Below are 19,968 nucleotides of genomic sequence, written 5' to 3'. Positions count from 1 at the left end.
ACGGCCAACAGAACAAGTTACCCAACACGATGGACCAGCCCCTTGGAAACCTAAGGAATTAATCCCAGATGCCTGGGAACCCACTTATCATTTGAAGGAGATAATTAGGTTACAAGCTGTCTCGGAAATAATTACCAACCAGCCAGCCACAGCTCTTGACCTTTTTGCTGACCAACCCACTTAAATGAGGAAAGCGGTATTTCAACATTGGATGGTATTAGATTATCTGTTGGCAGAAGAAGGAGGAGTTTGTGGGAAATTAAATGACTCGAGCTGCTGTTTGCAAGCAGATGACAGCGGAAAAGTGGTCAAACAAATAACAAAGGAAATAACGTCAGCTCGTGGACCTGTCCAAATGTTGAAAGGATGGGAATGGGACATATTTTCATAGTTAACTGGCCAGCTATGGGCTAAATGAATACGATTTCTCCTCTTATATGCTATAGCAATTCTCATCTTTTTACCATGCGTGACACCATGCTGGCTGCAGCTCTTTCAGCAGGTGCTCAAGGGGATGCCGCTAGCAGCCATGCCTACCTGATCCAGAAATGACTACAAAAGGACAGAAAAGAATGTCACTGCAAATAATAGCAAAACCCAAGAAGACTCCAGAAGAAAAAATTAAATCCATGGTAATTAAGGTTTGTAAAGACAAATACAGAGCAAATAAAAAGAGGAGGGATTAAAAGGAATGAGATGGATGAGTCTTTACAAAGAGACCGTGTGAATCGGCCTGTAGACAAGGCTAGGAAGTTATGGCTAGTGAAGTAACAGAAGAAACTAGGAGTTCTCTAGAACTGTTACTAATCATCAGAGACTGTTGATTAATCAAGGCCATGTTAAATTCCTGAACCTAGAGCAAGGCAACAAAGACTTAAGAGCATTAGGAATGGTTTCTTTTTCGTTCTTTTCGGTGCCAAGAAGGGGGTGCATATTAGAGGGGGGCGCATAGAGTAGGCAGTTCCGGAAGTCTGTATCTCCCGAATACCTCAGCCAGTGGGGAAAAGGAAGAGGGTGCTGTGGCCGGGAACTTGGCATCAAAAGGGGGCTGCATCCCGCAACCGTTTGACAGACACCATGGGAAAAGCCCCATGGACTCTCCCTGTAGTCGAAGAATGTTGCAGGACTCCTCTGTCTCCTTTTCGGATATAAACCTCAGGCATCGTGGATTAATTTTCCCTAACGGCAGCGACCTGCCGCGTGGTCTCCGTGCTCCTCCCCAGCCACCCGGGAGGTGTAAAATAGTTGCCGGCGGCTCCCACCGCGCGTTACAGACGGCTGCGCGGCCCCGGGGCTGCCCGCAGTGCTCCCCTGCCCCGCCAGGGCTGCCCGCGGGCTGCGGAGCCGCCTCGCCACCGGCGCGGCCAGGGCTGGGGCCCTTCTCGACAGGAGCCGAGGGGCTGCGGAGCGGGCGGCTGCCGGACGATCAGCTATTTTATGCCGCGCGGTGCTGCCGCCTCCATCTAGCTCTCCATCGCGCCGCCGCCCGCCGCCCGCCTGGCGCGCTCACGCTCGGCCGCGCTCGCCGCCCGCCCAGCCTCGCCGGAAGCTCTCCCGCCCGTGCTGTGCCCCGGCTCCGCCGGCAGCTCGGCAGGGCCCGGCCGCACGCGTGCTGCGTGGCTCGGAGCAGCCGCGTTGCGCCGCAGGCGACGGGGAAGGCGGGGTGGGCCGGCGCCATCGTGGTAGCGCGAGGAGAGGAGCGCCCGGGCGGGGCGGCGAGCGGCGCGGCGGTGAGCGCTTCTGCTTCCTGTCGCTCGGCGGCCGCCCACGGCAGGTGCCGTGTGACCCCGCGGAGCGGCGGGGCCGGCCGGGCGGTGCGCGGCGAGGCTTTCGGCCAGCGGCGGCCACAGCGAGAGGCTGCTGGCACTGCCCGTGCCGGTGGAGAGAGCGGGGATCCGAGGCCGGCCTTCCCCGGGCGACGAGGGGAGGCCGCCTTTGCCGCGCTGCCCTCCGTGCAGCATGTAGCCGATTCCGGCGAACCCGGGGTCTCCGCAGCGGCGCGGGCGGGAGGGAGTGGGGAGCGCGCTCGGTGCCGTGCCGGCCGCTCCCGGCCAGGGCTGCGCTGCGCCGAGGCGTTTTCCCGCCCGTCCTGGGAAGGACATAAGCGACACCGTAGTTGGAGCTTAGCTGTCAGGGGGAACAACTTCTCTCTGTGAAAAACGAAGTTCACTCTCCTGTGAGAATTTAAAGGGTTTAATATAAAGACAATAAGAGACACATCAAATAAAGCAACGGGGTAACAGCCAGTTGCCTTGGCGCTCTGCCAAGAGCACACCTGATGCCAGAGGTCAGTCCTTTTTATACCATTTTTACTGTCTGTTCTTTATTCATATTAAAACTTTTCCTGGAGCTGTTCTGCATGGCCACTCCTTGGTTCCGCCTTTTTAGAGCGTGCCTAGTCTTCTGCCTTGTGGTTTTATTTCTCTTGATTCTTGGGGTTGGGCCCGCTAGGCAAGAGTCGATGGTAGGGTGGATTTCTTAATTCTCCAGACAGACAGGGCTGATTGCAGCTTTGGGCCTCTTCGTCTCTCCGGGCAGAGTGGTGATAAAATCTCCCGGACTCTCCTGGCCGCCCGTTCTCCGGGCGGAGTAGCCTTTGGGCCCTTTTGCTCCCTAGACAAAGTGTTGATTAGCAGCTTTTCGGGCCTCATCCTCTGTTCGTTTGGAGGTTATCTTACGTGCTCACACTTGCTAACATTCTTGCTAAAAAGAGAGAAAACTACATCCACACAGCAAAAAGCATTTCTAACATTATATAATATCTACTTTATACTTTGCGAGAAGCTAATATAATATATGTTTATAACAATCCCCCCTTTTCTATTTTATAAATCATTTGGCTTGAGCAATAATTCTTTTTTCTTGGCTTCTAATGTCTGTTCGTTCTTTTCACAGATCAATTTGGCTTCTTCAAGAGGGTCTTTTATATCACTTTGTCTTTTTAATACCATAATTTTTTGTGCTGTTCCAGACATAGCCAACTTTGGGTCAGTAGGCATTGCCACAACTTGCATGCCTTGAACTATGCTGGTGATTAGCCGAATAAAGCAGGGGATCAAGCAAGGGAGAAATATTAGACTAGCTGTAGCACATAAGAGGAAGAAACCTAGCTTCTTCCACCATTCTTTCCCCAATATGCCATCCCACCAGTTAGCAGACATCATTGATTCCCATTTTTGGACTGGTACATGGGCTATTTTTCTGATTTGGTTGGCCATATCTAGAACGGCATCCCCATTGTCATCAATTTTTAAACAACAGTCCGATGTATTGAACTTCCTGCACACACCGCCTTCTTCGGCCAGTAAATAGTCTAAAGCCAGCCTATTTTGATGTATTGCAGCTCTGGTTTGGCGTTGCTGGCTGACTATTAATTCCATAGCCCCAGCTGTTTCATTGGTTATGATTTCTACAAGAGCTTGGAGTCTGATGATACGATTCAGCATGTAAATTGGGGTCTGATATCCCCAACTTCCATCTTGTGCTTAGGTAGCTGGCCCATCTGTTTCTAATATTCGTTCAGGGGGCCATTCCTCATCTTTCCATTTTTGGAATCCTCCAATTAAATCTCTTTTCTTTCTTTTGAAGTCTTCATAGAGAGGTATACCTAATTGATCTCCCACTGGTTCTGGGAAAAGGAAAAACCCTGGTTGAATGATTCTTAGTGTACAACTCCCTTTCCAATGTGAAGGGAGTCTTGGGGATGCCCTTTTCCCACATATCCAAAAGAAGCCATCTGGTGCTTTCCAATAATCACCTTCTTGTTGATTTATATTCTCCCCAAATTTGGCTATTTCTGGGATTCCAAAATAAGGATTTTTCCTCGTGTCATTACACTGAAAGAGTCCAACTTCATGATCATATACACAGTCTTTTCCTTTTTTCTGGGCTCAATACCAAGTTGGTTTTTCTGGGACCCACCACCTTGAAGTTTTGTTACTCACTTTATAGCTTTTACAGGGAGTGTTTCCTACTTCATTAAGAAAGTTTATCCCAGTTCGCCAGAGGCATTCTTCCCCTATCACTGTTGAACTTAAAATCCACCCCTCAGGTCGGTTCCCCCCTCTTATATTTGTCCGGTTCCATTTAAGGAGTTCTACCGGGCCTACGCTGCTACCTTTCCGTGGCCATTCTTCTGTCATTAAAGCTCCTCCACAGACCCAACAGTTGGTTATGTTAAGTTCTTTACCTATCCTCTCCCCCAATTCCACAAACAGGTTTTTTCCTAACCTTGGGGTTTTTTCCTCTTTGTTGTTTGAGCTTTGCATACAGGTCCTGGCGTGGTGAGGTGAATATAGGGCGAGGTTGCTGTGCTGGCTTTGTATCTTTACTTACCACTTGCTCTTTTACCAAATCTTGGACTGTTCCCCTGGTGGCAGCTGTGGAGCAAATCTATTTTTCTCCTTTTGGACAATTGCTTCTTAGTCTGTTTCCACTTGTTCCTAAATTTTCTGTAATCCAATATTTTTCTCCTTTATGCATGCAAATACCTAATTTGGATGAGTCATAACAGTGACTGTTGGTATGGGTATGAGTAATAAGAAAGAAGCCCCGGTGTCTTTCCATGTAGAGCTTTCGATAGCATTTGTAACATGGTCTTGCCGGTGTCCCAAAAGGGACCAGGAGAAGTGACAAAAGAAGGAATAACAGAGGTCCGGCATGGCTTATGAGGTTGCAACCCATAGCAGGTGTATTGGATCTTCTCGGTGGCGAGTACAGTGGCCGACCCGGTCTTGCCCTCTATTTCCTTGTCACTTCCTTTGTAGCTTTTAGGCAAATTTCTTTTGGCACCTTTTTAACTGTAGTATCTTATCGTATCTTAGGTGTTTCCCATTCAACAGGCACTAGTAATTCCCATCTGCAGAGCAAAGTTATTGCTTTTGTTGCTTATGATTTTGTCTGGATAGGGGGTCGATTTTGTGCTTGACACCCTTTACAACTAGGGTGTCGACGGTGTGAAATGCCAATTTCCCTCTAGATTAATTACTTATATTTGACGTGGTTGGCATGCCCCGTGTTAGAATGATTCAAACAGGGTATATGATGTGGCACTGATGGAAGTTGTGATTCTCCCCCTTCTTAATACAAATCACAGGCTAGAATCAGAACATGAGAGTTCCCTGTTTGATCCAGTCCCAACCCTTCCTGTTTGAAGTGAGAATATTCTTCTCCACGATGTCCCAGAATTTGTCCAGGGGCCACTGATATAAATTTGGCTTTTACTTCTCAGTTAGGTGTGATTCTTTGCATATCCCTTGGATTATTTAGATTGTTCTAGCTCATTGCCACCTGGTCTCCGTTTAAGAATCAATTTGGTATCACCTGGTTTGGATATTACAGTCCACTCTTCAGGTTCTTTTACAGGTCCTTTGATTCTGCTGGCATGGATCTACCCTCGTTCCTTGGTCTGGATTGCGGCCTCAGTCATCAGCAGTACCTGAAAAGGACCCTCCCATTGTGGAGTCAAAGATTGTTCTTTCCATGTTTTTACTAGTACCCATTCCCCTGAATGGATATTATGAATTTTGAACTCCAAAGCTGTGGTTTGAGGGATCATTCCTTTCAGCCGCAAATTTTCAAGTGTTCTGGCAATTGCGGTGACATATTTTTTGACACTTACTTCTCCTACTTCATAAGTGGCTGTTTCATGTTGAGCAGTAAGGAAGGGTAATCCGAACATCATCTCATAAGGAGACACTCCCAGGTCTGACCTGGGCTGTGTTCGGCCTCTCAACAGAGCCAAAGGTAAGCATTTTACCCATGACATTTGAGTTTCAATCATTAATTTTGTTAAAGTTTTTTTCAAAGTCTGGTTCACTCTTTCTACTTGGCCTGAACTTTGTGGGTGCCAGGGGGTATGTAATTCCCATTTTATTCCCAAGGCTTGAGTTATTTGTTGTAAGACTTTGGATGTAAAATGTGTTCTTCTACCTGAGTTTATTTTATTAACCATTCCATATCTGGGAATAATTTGTTCCAGAAGGGTTTTGCATACTATGTTAGCTGTAGCTCTAGTAGCAGGAACTGCTTCTACCCAACAAGTTAGGTGGTCTGCTATTACTAATAGGAACTTCCATCTCTGTACTTGAGGAAGTTTAGTGAAATCTACTTGGATACTTTGGAATGGTCGCAGAGCTAACTCACGGCCTCCTAATGTTGTTTTTCTCATTATTTTCCTAGTCACTCTTTGGCAAGTTCTACAGTTCCCAGTTATTTGTTTTGCTACCCCAAAGATTCCAATACACCCATAATTTTTTAGAAAATGATCACACAAGCTAGCTTGAGTACCCCAATGAGTTTTTTGATGCATATCTTCTAATATTCTCTTAGTGAGTGGCTTATTAAGTAACTGTCTCCCATCAGGAAGTTTCAGTTTTCCAGATTGATCTTGTTCTCCCCCTATCTTAAATAATTCTTTTTCTTCTTCTTTACTAAATTTGGGGATTTCCAATTCTCCCCTTTCTGGGGTCAGGATTAACAGAATTGGTTCAGTCCCATTTTCTGCTGCATCTTTGGCTTCTTGGTCTGCTAGGTTATTCCCTCTTATTTCCGGGGTCATCCCTTCTTGGTGTCCTTTGATATGCACTACGGCTATTTCTTCAGGCAATTTTAATGCTTCCAACACTTCTGAAATCAGGCCTTCATGTATCAGTTCTTTCCCCTTTGAATTTAGTAAACCCCTTTCTTCCCAGATCTTTCCAAAGGTATGTACTTTGAATCAATATAGACGGTCCCCTTTTTGTGTGCTAAATGCTCCAGTGCTCTCTTTAGAGCGTATAATTCACAAGACTGCGCCGACCAATTTGAAGGTAGTTTTCCTTTTTCGATGGCCTGCATATTTATCCCATCGACTAAGGCATATCTTGACATTCTTTTTCCTTGCAAGCATCTGGATGAACCATCCACATATATTCTTTCCTCTTCTAAGAGGGCTTGTTCAGCTAGATCTTCTCGAACTTTTGTTTGGTATTGAGTAATTTCTAAGCAATCATGTGCCAGGTCATCTTTTGGTTCTCCATACAGGAATTGGGCCGGATTGAGGCTTTTGCTTGCTTCTATAGTTAGATCATTACTGTCAATCAGAATTGCTTCATATTTTAATAGCCTGGAGTCTGTTAACCATTTTTCAGCTTTTTGATTTAGCACATTTCGGACCGCATGGGGTGTGTATACAATCAGTTTACTTCCAAAGGTGAGCTTACGGCTCTCCTCCACCAAAATAGCGGTAGCTGCTATGGCTTGAATGCATACTGGCCAGCCACGGCTTACTGGGTCCAATAGTTTAGCTAAATAAGCTATTGGTCTTCTCACCCCTCCCCATTCCTGGACTAATACACCATGAGCTACTCCATTTTCTGCATTCACATATAAATGAAAGGGTTTTTCTAGTGAGGGTAAGCTTAGGGCTGGTACCGAGGCTAGTTTCAACTTCAGTTTTTCTAATTTATTATCATCATCATCTTTGGTCCATTGTATATTGTCTCCCCCTGTTAATTTTTCATATAAAAATTTTACTGCTTGTGTATATCTTTCAATCCATAATCTGCAATATCCCAGTAGCCCCAGCAGTCTCCTAACCTCCTTTTTTGAAGAGGGAGGAGGGAGGGATAAAATCCCTGTAATTGTTTCAGGACTTAGTTGTCAGCTACCTTTGCTTATCAGGTGGCCGAGATATTTTACTTCTGATTCCACAAACTGTAATTTCCTTTTTGATGCCTTTAGTCCCTTTTTCCCAAGAAAATTTAGAAGCTTTATGGTAGCTCCTTTAACTTTCATTTCATCTTCTCCTGATATTAGAAGGTCATCTCCATATTGGATAAATTGTATTCCTGGGGGAGTGGGGAAGGTTTGTAGTATTTCTCCCAAGGCTTGCCCAAATAAATTTGGGGCCTCACAATAGCCCTGTGGCAGTTTAGTCCACCTCAACTGGTTCTTTTTCCCTGTGTTTGGATCTTCCCATTCAAAGGCAAAAATATTTCGGCTTTCCTCTGCCAGTGGGCAGGCCCAAAAGGCATTTTTAAGATCTACCACACTAAACCACTGATGTTGAGGTGGAATTTTGCTTAAAAGAGTGCAGGGATTAGGAACCATAGGGTAGCAGGCCCGTGTTCTTTTGTTTACTTCTCTTAAATCTTGCACTAATTTATAATTTCCATCAGATTTCTTTACTGGGAGAATAGGGCTATTATGAGGGGATTTACAAGGTTCTAGTGTCCCATCCTTTATTAATTCTTCTATCACTGGTTTTAAGCCTTTTCTCCCTTCTAAAGATATAGGGTACTGATGTACACAAATGGGACCTTCTTCTTTTTCAATTGTGACCCTTATGGGGTCAAGATCTAGTCCACCCCTATTCCCTTCCCTAGCCCAAACCTCTCTGTTAATTTTGCTTTCATCTTCTTGGCTAAGTTTAAACACTTTGGCCGTCATTTTCCCTTCTTCTGGTATGACTCCAATCCCCAGTTGGATTTGTAAATCCCTTCCCAATAAATTGCTGCCAGCCTCAGGAGCTAACAAAGCATCCCCTATCCCTATTTTTGTTTCCCCTTCAATAACCACATCTTTAATGACAGGGACCTTAAATCCTTCCCCCTTTGCTCCTGTTACTTTTACCATATCATTACTTACATCCCACCCTTTTGGAATATTCATCACACAAGTCTTTTCTGCCTCAGTGTCAACTATAAATTCCAATACTTCCTCTTCGGGGCCTACTTTTAAAGTTATCAAAGGCTCCAGATGGTATTTATCCCCCCAAAAATAGAGCCCATGATTTCCCTATTTTTCTTCTGTGCGTGTCTCTTGAAATCTTTTCAGATCCCTCCTCAGGTGGGGGCATTCTCTTTGATAATGCCCTTCTTCCTTGCAATAGAAACAGGCATCCCTGGGTTGTTCTTGGAATCTTGATTGTGCTGAGGTTTTATTTTTCTCTTTTCCACCATTTCTGAATCTGGAATGTTTAGGAGTGTTACCTGAGGGCTTTAGATTTTTTTTGGAAGGTACTCTCTCGCATAGTGGCTATCATGATCTTTGCTCCCACTTTGGCTTTTTCTTCATCCCTCCGGACATATATATCTTTTGAGCTTCCCTTACTAGGTCTTGTAATGGTTTCTCATACCAATCTTCTATTTTTTCCAATTTTTTTCTAATATCTGGCCAGGCATGAGTGACAAAGTGAACTCTTAGCAGGGCTTGCCCTGCTAGGGACTCCGGGTCTCTCCCAGAATATTGTTTCATATTCTTTCGGAGCCTCTCCAGCCACTCAGTCAGGGTTTCTTCCTTCCCTTGCTGCCCCTCAAAGGCCTTTCTGACATTTTGTCCTCAGAGTGCCCCCTCTTTTATTCCCTTGATTATCAAATTACAATAATCATTCATATGTCCCCTCCCAGCTTCATCATTTTGGTTCCAGTTAGGAGGTGTAATGGGCATTTTCTGATCCCCGGGTGGACCTTGTTGGTTTTCTTTTCCCCAAATTTTTATTCCAGCAATTCTAATCATTTCTCTTTCTTCTTGGGAGAATATTATTTTCATTATTGATTGCATTTCTTCCCAAATGAAAATGTTGGGACCTAAGAACTGGTCCAACATTTCAGCTGTACCTATGGGGTCTTCTAATAATCCTTTAATTTCTTTTTTGAAATTCCTAACCTCTGTAGAGGTTAGAGGAGCACTCACAAAGCCGCTTCCCCCTCCTCCCGTAGGTACTTCTCTTAACGGAAAGAAATGAATTTCTCGGCTTCCCTCTGTTTGTTTAGCAATGGAGGGCTTGTTGGGCTGCCTCGGAGCCTTAATGGCACCTCCTGTATTCTGGTATGGTGCTCCTTCGTTAAGAAGAGGGTTGATTTGGGAAGAAAGCACCGAACTCCCCTGGGGAGGAGGGGCAGATTCAAAGTCTGGCGCTGAAGCTGAATATTCTGTGGTGCAGAGGGTGGGGGTGGGGTATGGCAGTGAAGCCAGATATTCCGGAGCACAGGAGGCGGGCACCGGGGCTAAAGCCGGGTTTCTCAAGGCAGGAGAGGTAGGGGCTGAAGCCGGGACGTGTGACCTTTCCCTTGATGCAATTGAGGGTGCTGGGATTCCCGAGATATATGGGAAGGGTGGGATCCCCGGCATGGGCGGGGGCAGGGCTCCCCCCCAGCTCCATTGGGGCGGGAGGGCTGCCGGGGGAAAGGCCCCCGGTGCGGGCGGAGGGGGGGCTGGCGGGGGAAGCCCCGGAGCCAGGGGGAGGAGGGCAGCTTCTGGTGCTGGCGGCGGAGGCAATACTTCTAAAGGGTCTCAGCCTTTTTTCTCTTCTGTTTGCTTTTCCTCTGCGGTTTCTGATATTTTGAAGACTTTGGTTCCCAGAGGTTTTGTAATTCCTGTCCAGCAAGAAGCATATTCTCTCTCCTCAGGGTGAGATGGCTCTTTTGAATTTACAAATACATTTAGAGCCTGGCAAATCCATGCCTCATCAGACCCGTATTTTGGCCAGTACACATGATCAGATCTGATTTCCTTTTTTACCCACTCTTTCATGCAGAATTGAATCATTTTTACTTTCTCTTTTCCTTTTGTAGAAGGATCAGTTTCCCAGTTTGCGAGTTTGACCCCGAGGGGACTGTCTCGGGGTATATCCTCTGGCACCCTTTTATAATTTGAACTTAATTTACTAGGTTGTTGTCCCATTTTTCCAGGAGTTCTCTATTACTCAAAATACCAATTTATCCCCCCCTTTGAAATACTAATTCATTCCTTTAAAACACCAATCTTCACTGCTGTAAAATACTACCCACCCTTTCACAGTACAAAAAACACCAAAAAATTTATTAGAGCCCACCTTCCCCAAAAACAAAGTTAACTTCGAATTACACAGTTTTTCATTCACACATTCACTCTTTTTTAATATTTGTTCACTCACTCATTCCTACTCACAACAGAATAATAAGGTACCTCTTTCAAGTCACTTGTTAGTATCCACCCATGGGTATGATATAATCCTTAGGATTCTGGGTGCTCTTGGATTTCCCTCAACCCAGCATTGCTAGCATCCAAACCCCAACCTCTCTTGGGGTACTTTTAGGCCCTGGGTGCTCTTGGAGTTTTCCTCAACCCAGCATATGGGGGGGTAGCTCCCACTTTGCAACCCCTTCTCTGGGACCCCGTCCCAGTCACCCCCGGAGATTCTTTCACTCCGCTTATCTCTCGCTTTGTCTCCTCGCTGGCCGCTGTTCTCGTGAACAAGACAGAACGGCAGCACTCAGAGACTGCCACACTCGCTTCGCAGATCTGGGGGCAACCAGCCCACGTCTCATTCACACACGCTCATCTCCCGTAACCACCCCCTTTTTCTTTGGACATACTTCCCAGTCCTGTTTCTTTTCCAGTGTCTGTGGGATTTTTGTCGAGAGCGCTCTCTTTCATTTGCTTTATTTTTGTGTCTTTCTTGTCCTCCGGGTGTTGCCCTGCTGCCACCAAATCACGCCAGAGGATGCTAAGCAAAGGTCCTGCCAACTTGGGCGGGAGGCGCCTTACCCTTGCTTCTTGAATCCTCCCACGCTTTTCAGAGGCGAGGTGTAGCTCCGGGACGAGCCCTTAATTGTGAAAAACGAGGTTCACTCTCCTGTGAGAATTTAAAGGGTTTAATATAAAGACAATAAGAGACACATCAAATAAAGCAACGGGGTAATGGCCGGGTGCCTTGGTGCTCTGCCAAGAGCACACCTGATGCCAGAGGTGAGTCTTTTTTATACCATTTTTACTGTCTGTTCTTTATTCATATTAAAACTTTTCCTGGAGCTGTTCTGCACGGCCACTCCTTGGTTCCGCCTTTTTAGAGCATGCGTAGTCTTCTGCCTTGTGGTTTTATTTCTCTTGATTCTTGGGGTTGGGCCCGCTAGGCAAGAGTCGATGGTAGGGTGGATTTCTTAATTCTCCAGACAGACAGGGCTGATTGCAGCTTTGGGCCTCTTCGTCTCTCCGGGCAGAGTGGTGATAACGGCTCTTGGACTCTCCTGGCCGCCTGTTCTCCGGGCGGAGTAGCCTTTGGGCCCTTTTGCTCCCTAGACAAAGTGTTGATTAGCAGCTTTTCGGGCCTCATCCTCTGTTCGTTTGGAGGTTATCTTACGTGCTCACACTTGTTAACATTCTTGCTAAAAAGAGAGAAAACTACATCCACACAGCAAAAAGCATTTCTAACATTATATAATATCTACTTTATACTTTGCGAGAAGCCAATATAATATATGTTTATAACACCTCCATTGGCGACCTCCTTTTCCCTCTGATTCAGCTACCTTGTGGTAGGTGCGATGGTGCTGAAGAAGGGTGGCGGCTTGGCACAGTTGCTGTCACAGGTGGATCTTTGAGTGGCATGTGTGAGGGTAGGAGGGTACGGCACCCATAGCTGAAGGCAAAAAAGGTCAGGGCATGTCATCAGCCGCAGTCGTGCTAAGTTGTTCATCTATGCAAACTGCTTGCCGAGTTGTTCCTTTCTTAGGTAATGGGGGCTTGTATCAACCAGAACTGCAAATGGTCAGTATTTGCAGAGAAGGTTACTTGGACTGTTGTTGAAGTGAGTGTAGCAGTTTCTATGGCATTCTGCAAAAAAAGTGACAGGTCTCCCTGTGTTCCCCAGTTCTTAACAAAGATGAAGTTAACAAACCCCTGAAAAGAGGTTTTGCAAAACTTCAGGGATATTTTCCTACTAGTACTGTAGAGACAACCATAGTCACCTTGTCTTTCCAAAAGTGAAGGTTCCCTATTTTTGTCCAAGAGCATCAAGTGCTTTTGATCAGCGTTTGTGTGCATGCATTAGCCTCGTTCTTGCTCTTCCTTGGAGAACTTTTACAATACTCACATGATCTGTGTAGGCTGCAGACTGCAGTGGTGAACTTCAAGGCTTCCAGCAGAAGGGAGATGCTGTCCACGTTTTGGATTCTCCTTAGCCTGAACCTTCAATGTCCAATAACGCAGCGTTTGGTGCTCGAGGCACTGACTCTGGCGTGCCCCTGGTCAGAGACAGTCCAGCTGCGTTACCTCCACGCGTCGCTGAAGCGACTTCGGGATCAGGAAGAGAGCTTGCTGGGCTAGCTAGCTGGCTTCTTTGCAGAGGGAAACACGGCAGGAGCCGTTGATGTCGGCTCACGTTAGCTCAGAGACAAAGGAAGAGAGGGGCTGTTCAGGTCTGGCTTCTAACAGGTTTAATGCGATAGGATGAGGATGAGGTTGGATTGATGGGAATCCGCTCCTCGGAGCCTTGTCCTCAGTTTTATAGGGAATTTGAAAACCCCCTGTAACTATTCCTGAAAAGACCTGCCTTGCTAAATTAGTGCCTTTTAAGTCTTGTGTCCCCAGGATAGAACAACAAACTCACAAAGATAACGGCAGTGGATCTACAGGACTTCTGCAGGCCTTCTGGACTGCAGACATCTCTGACCAAAGGCCACAGATGACGTGTACCCTGATCCTGCCGAACGCCCGTCCGCCCTGGACTCAGCTTCAAGGTTTGATTGATACTGGTGCTGATGTAACTATCATCTCCTTCTCTGCGTGGCCTCCCTCATGGCCTTTACCCCCAGTGGGATCGGCCATCACAGGATGAGGATGAACCACACAGAGCTATTGAAGCGAACGGCCTGTGACGGTGAAGGACTCAGAGGGGCACACAGCTACAATTAGGCCTTATGTTACTACCACTTCCCTTAACCTTTGGGGACGGGATGTGTTGGCAGCCTGGGGCATACGGATCGGGACAAATTTTTAGCAGGGGTCACTGTGCGCAAAGGTGCACAGTATCCTACACTGCCTTTGCAGTGGTTGATTAACACACCAATCCGAGTCAGACTCTGCTTAGTTAGTTGAATTAAGGGCTGTTATCATGGCTTTTCAACGATTCTCACAGGAACCTTTGAATTTGGTTACTGAAGCCGACTAGCAAAAGCTCGTATACAATTAATCACCTTACGGTACCACAAAATTCAAAGAATCCTGTTCTTCTGAATCACTTTCTCTCATTGCAATCTGCAGGCAAGAGACAACTGCCCTGGGCAAAAGTCTGGGTGTGGAATTTACTCACTAACCAGTGGGAAGGCCTGCGGGAACTTATGGTTTGGGGTCGTGGCTATGCTTGCGTTTCTACAGATACTGGGGTACGGTGGCTAGCTGCAAAATGTGTTCGCCCTGCCCTACGGCACCAGAGGCAGAACAGGCAACCTCCAAATGATGACCAGAACACCAACCATCCAAGTGGCCACCAGAATGTAGATCATCAGCCATCAGACTCTTCTGATGATGACCAAGATGTTGACCATCAGGCAGATGGTCCTTCTACAAGCAGAGACTGGGATGGTCCTTCCACAAGCAGAGACTGAACTTTAAATTTCTTGTTATGGAGTCAGATCGTTAAAGCCTTAAGGACATATTTAGAATTAATAACTGATGTAAATTTCTATTTAGGATTAATAGTGGAGTTGTTATCTTATCAAACAAAAAGGGGGAATTGTAGATACCAAAATGCTGCTAGCGAGGATTTTCTTGCTATTTTCTAAGTCTGTGAGAGACTTTTCTCTCTCACAGAAGAGGTAGCAGAGTATGTAAACAACCAAGCCACCTGCAACCTTGAAAAGTCTGGTTTATGGTCTAGTAGAAAAATATTTTGACAATGGATGGTTTAGGATTTTAGCCAATCACCCCAAGGGGGGGGGCTGATCCTTTGTCCAATTAGACTATGAAGAAAAAAGTCTGTAAAAGAGTTTGTGAAATAATTAAATGAATAAATCTTGGTGCACAATTCCTGCCTGCTGGATCTTCTCTCCTCCTCCTCCCTATGGCTGCGGAACACAGTGATACACCCTAGGGCCCAGGCCTGCGGTAATAGACCACAATTACAAGTGAACTGCAACACAAGCAGCTAACACATTCCTCCTGTGATAAATGAGTGAACGATAAATTTTGTCTTTCGCATCTATCACTTCAACATTTAGAAGTGAGAATGTACTATGTAGAAATAGTGTTAAGGTAAAATATAGGTAAGTAAAAACAAGACTAGAGTAAATTGTAACTTCGAATGAGTGGTAACATGTTGGGAAACGTAGGAAGAAACACATGATAATAAATGTCCTTTAAGTTGAGAAATTACAGAGGTGGAAACCAAGACATCTTCAAGAAACAAAGAAGATAAACCGCATGCATCCCAGGAAGTCTGTTATCTCATCAAAACTCACACCTCCCAAAGAACCCATCAACTACAAGTTAGGTTGGAGACTGAGGAGGCACCGGAGGGGGGTGCCTGCCTTCAATTCTGGAGCTACTCAGAGGACCGAGGTGGCAGTGTGCTGGCGTGTGCTGGCGCAAGGGGGCAGAGACGGAGGGGGGAAAGTTGAGTGAAGTGTAAATGACTTTCTGGGCTTAAGGACTATGTTTAAAGAAGTACTAAAGTTCACAGTAAAATGAATGGAGCCACGCCTCTAGCAATATTGCTAAGTGCTCCTGCACTGTGATATGCCTTTGTTCTACTAATAAATGCTCAATATTATGCTGCTGAAAATTCCGCTTGGGAATTCATCTTTCTCACTTCTTCCCTTAAAATCAGTTCTAAGAATTTAGTGTGAAATACATTTAGGCTTGGTCCACATTATTTTTAGTTCAAATAAACACATCTAAATTTTTTCCATCTTTCCCATTAAAGGATTTTGGTTTTGGCTCATTCTTTCAGCATTTTGCCAGCAATCTGCTCAATGCTCTTTCCTTAGGAATGAAAGCTGTAGCCTGATATTACAAAGTGTTTGGTGAAACCTTTACCATGACTCTCAAGTCGCAACATGCCAGATAATCACTGGTTTTCAAAGCTGCTTGAAGATAGAAGGAAAGCGTCAAAGGTTTATGCATGAATCAGCATCCCCTTGTCACAACGTCATGCTGCAGTGATCCTTGCAGAGCTCTAAGACTGGATTTAAAGGAGAAAAGCTCAATACTGGCTCCTGAGCCAGCAGGATGAAACATCCAAGATTGTACATATATTACTTCTGTGCTAAAACTACTGTATGAAAACGTCTTACCATTATGGCAGTTTTATAGTACTCCATAGGAGACATCTCTTTAAATGACTCTAATATCCTTTCAGTGCTAAAATTGAGAAGGGGGTTGATCCATAGTTAACTCATGTAAACACGAGTGAACTACTAAGAGACAGCAAATGTTAATCACAAAACCTAAGCAGCAGGATTCGCCTTAATCTTGTCAAGATAAGAGGAACAGGATCTTTTGAAAACCGGCACAGAGATCGCTGCATCAGCCACCGAAGAACTGCGCATGCTCCAGAAAGAAAGGTAAAAAGTGCATTGTGACAAAGACTACTGATCTTCATCAGAAAGACCCTCGAGGAAGAAGAGGAGCCTTCCTCAGTGCGCCCATCAGCGTACACAGCGCATGCATGGCACGTATGCTAATGATATTAATGACTTCCGAGAAGTAATTTCTAGAACCACTCCTATCCCAAGAATTGTGATGAATGTTCATAAATTTTACACATAATGCTGGACTGTATGGAGTGCTCTGTGTGTGTGTGTTAGGAGGAGTGATCCCCCATGCACCCAGCGCCGAATAAAGCAAATACCCGCTTCTCTGACTCTGAAGCATCTCTAGGCCTGGTTTTGGGCAATTCAAAATAGGTGAATACACATTACAACTACAGCTGAAGTTGTTGCGTAGGCAGATTGAAGAGGAAAGGATTTCATCTTCATCACTCTCCTTCTTTCTTGTTTTGACAGAATTAAGAACTTGTAAAAAATCTGATATCACTGATGCTCACCACTCTTCCAATTAGACTACGCTCACTTAGGCAACGAAGTCCAGAGCTTCGGATATCTCCCGCTTCTGCCCTAGGAATTGCTTCCAGTGCTGTACCTTTGCTCCAGCTGCGAAACCAAACCAGCAGAACCAAGGAAGTTCTCTCTGAATGAACCATTGCTCTTGAAGGCTACAACGGTAGTCATGGCAGTGAACACTGCTCTTCACTGGGCCATTCCTCTGAAAAAAAAACATGCACCACCTCTCAACCTAAACCGTTAAGCCTCCTGCTGATGCTGACTGACAAAGCGTCCAACTGCACTTAGATTCCAACAGCTACTTCCAATGACCTGTCAACAGAGCTTTGCAGACTTGCAACAGAGCAACAAACTAAAGGGGCTATGTTTCATGGCTGTTTTTCAAACATCATTGACTTATGTCCCTTTGCCAGCTTAAGTGAAGGTGGCCCATCCACCTTGGTCAAAATCAGCAGAATTTTGGCCCAATTTGTTGTTACGCAACACATCATGACACAATCTCTTGGTGTTGATGCAAAATTCCCACTGAAGTGCATGTCGTTACATGACTTAAGGCTACCTACTCACAGAGTGTCCACTCCACTGCCACACCCATTTTCTGGCCACCTTGAAATGACTGAGCTGTCTTACTGTTCCCAACATTCCTCAGGGGTACGTGACCACCATAGCCTCCCTTCTGAAGTTTAGGAACCTAAGTAGTACTAGCAATAGCAGTTTATCCAAAATCCATTTGCTCCATCAACAAACTCCGAGCAAGCGCTGAGAATTAGTTTCAAGACTTCTACATATATTTACAGGGAGCTTTTTGTTTGCTTGTTTGTTTTTAAAGCAGATGGAGTAGTGCGATGTTTCCCTGAGGCTACCAGGGCTGCGAGGCAGGCAGGCAGAGCCCTGGCATGGGTGGCACAGGGGACCCCGGGCGCTGACGGCTGCCACCAGCGCAGGCCAGCTCGGAACTGGCAGGCAGGGCTGCACCCCGCGTCTGCCACAACAGCTGCAGCTTCTGCAGCCTGAAACACAGCTGGCTCAGGGGTTCAAATTAAGAGCCAAAACCTTTTGCTGCTCAATTTGGGGCAGAGAAAGGTCATCACTTCTAGCATGGCATAAGCCTGCCACTACATTTCTGTGAAGGAAAATCACCTTGTTAGAGTGAAACTCCTGAGTAAAATACTGAAGCGCTTTCAGATTCGTATTATCTGACATTTCTGTGACCTTCTTTTATACCTGCATTGTTTCCTACTGCTGGTTTTGGGCACAAGTTCTGTGTACACTATTCTGGAAACAAAAAAATAACCCAAAACCAACACCCACTCCTCCCCCACCATCACTCCTTCCCCAGCCCCAAGCCTAACAAAACCAGCCTGCAGAATGTGCAGGATTTCAAATGAGAACAAGCATAGATGGGACATCAAAAGATGGATTCTCCTTAGACATTTGTGCATGCAGTGCTCTGCAATCAACTCCTAAATTCTACTCCTCGTACACCAAATATTTGTCTTGGGAACTCCTTGTTCTCCATTCCAACCCTTCTGAGAGGGTAATCGAGGAGTTACTCTACATATTTTAAGCACATGTTGCACTAGTCAAATCCAATGCACAGCATTACTTGACTAACTGAGGCGGTGGCAAGGTCAATTAAGACCTGTTCATGTCTTAATTTGGAGCTCTTCCAACTGCTTGAAAAGTGAAGCCTTGGACGTTGAAGGTTCAGACTAAGGAGAATCCAAAATGTGGATAGCATCTCCCTTCTGCTGGAAGCCTTGAAGTTCACCACTGCAGTCTGCAGCCTACACAGATCATGTGAGTATTGTAAAAGTTCTCCAAGGAAGAGCAAGAACGAGGCTAATGCATGCACACAAATGCTGATCAAAAGCACTTGATGCTCTTGGACAAAAATAGGGAACCTTCACTTTTGGAAAGACAAGGTGACTATGGTTGTCTCTACAGTACTAGTAGGAAAATATCCCTGAAGTTTTGCAAAACCTCTTTTCAGGGGTTTGTTAACTTCATCTTTGTTAAGAACTGGGGAACACAGGGAGACCTGTCACTTTTTTTGCAGAATGCCATAGAAACTGCTACACTCACTTCAACAACAGTCCAAGTAACCTTCTCTGCAAATACTGACCATTTGCAGTTCTGGTTGATACAAGCCCCCATTACCTAAGAAAGGAACAACTCGGCAAGCAGTTTGCAAAGATGAACAACTTAGCACGACTGCGGCTGATGACATGCCCTGACCTTTTTTGCCTTCAGCTATGGGTGCCATACCCTCCTACCCTCACACATGCCACTCAAAGCTCCTTGCGTGGAGCTCTCGCACCACCTATGACAGCAACTGTGCCAAGCCGCCACCCTTCTTCAGCACCATCGCACCTACCACAAGGTAGCTGAATCAGAGGGAAAAGGAGGTCGCCAATGGAGGGAAGTTGTACCCCCTGACAGCTAAGCTCCAACTACGGTGTCGCTTATGTCCTTCCCAGGACGGGCGGGAAAACGCCTCGGCGCAGCGCAGCGCTGGCCGGGAGCGGCCGGCACGGCACCGAGCGCGCTCCCCACTTCCCTCCCGCCCGCGCCGCTGCGGAGACCCCGGGTTCGCCGGAATCGGCCACATGCTGCACGGAGGGCAGCGCGGCAAAGGCGGCCTCCCCTCGTCGCCCGGGGAAGGCCGGCCTCGGATCCCCGCTCTCTCCACCGGCACGGGCAGTGCCAGCAGCCTCTCGCTGTGGCCGCCGCTGGCCGAAAGCCTCGCCGCGCACCGCCCGGCCGGCCCCGCCGCTCCGCGGGGTCACACGGCACCTGCCGTGGGCGGCCGCCGAGCGACAGGAAGCAGAAGCGCTCACCGCCGCGCCGCTCGCCGCCCCGCCCGGGCGCTCCTCTCCTCGCGCTACCACGATGGCGCCGGCCCGCCCCGCCTTCCCCGTCGCCTGCGGCGCAACGCGGCTGCTCCGAGCCACGCAGCACGCGTGCGGCCGGGCCCTGCCGAGCTGCCGGCGGAGCCGGGGCACAGCACGGGCGGGAGAGCTTCCGGCGAGGCTGGGCGGGCGGCGAGCGCGGCCGAGCGTGAGCGCGCCAGGCGGGCGGCGGGCGGCGGCGCGATGGAGAGCTAGATGGAGGCGGCAGCACCGCGCGGCATAAAATAGCTGATCGTCCGGCAGCCGCCCGCTCC

The sequence above is a fragment of the Aphelocoma coerulescens genome, unplaced genomic scaffold (genome assembly GCF_041296385.1).
Source record: "Aphelocoma coerulescens isolate FSJ_1873_10779 unplaced genomic scaffold, UR_Acoe_1.0 HiC_scaffold_142, whole genome shotgun sequence".
Lineage (NCBI taxonomy): Eukaryota > Metazoa > Chordata > Aves > Passeriformes > Corvidae > Aphelocoma > Aphelocoma coerulescens.
This window is presented reverse-complemented; position numbering follows the sequence as displayed.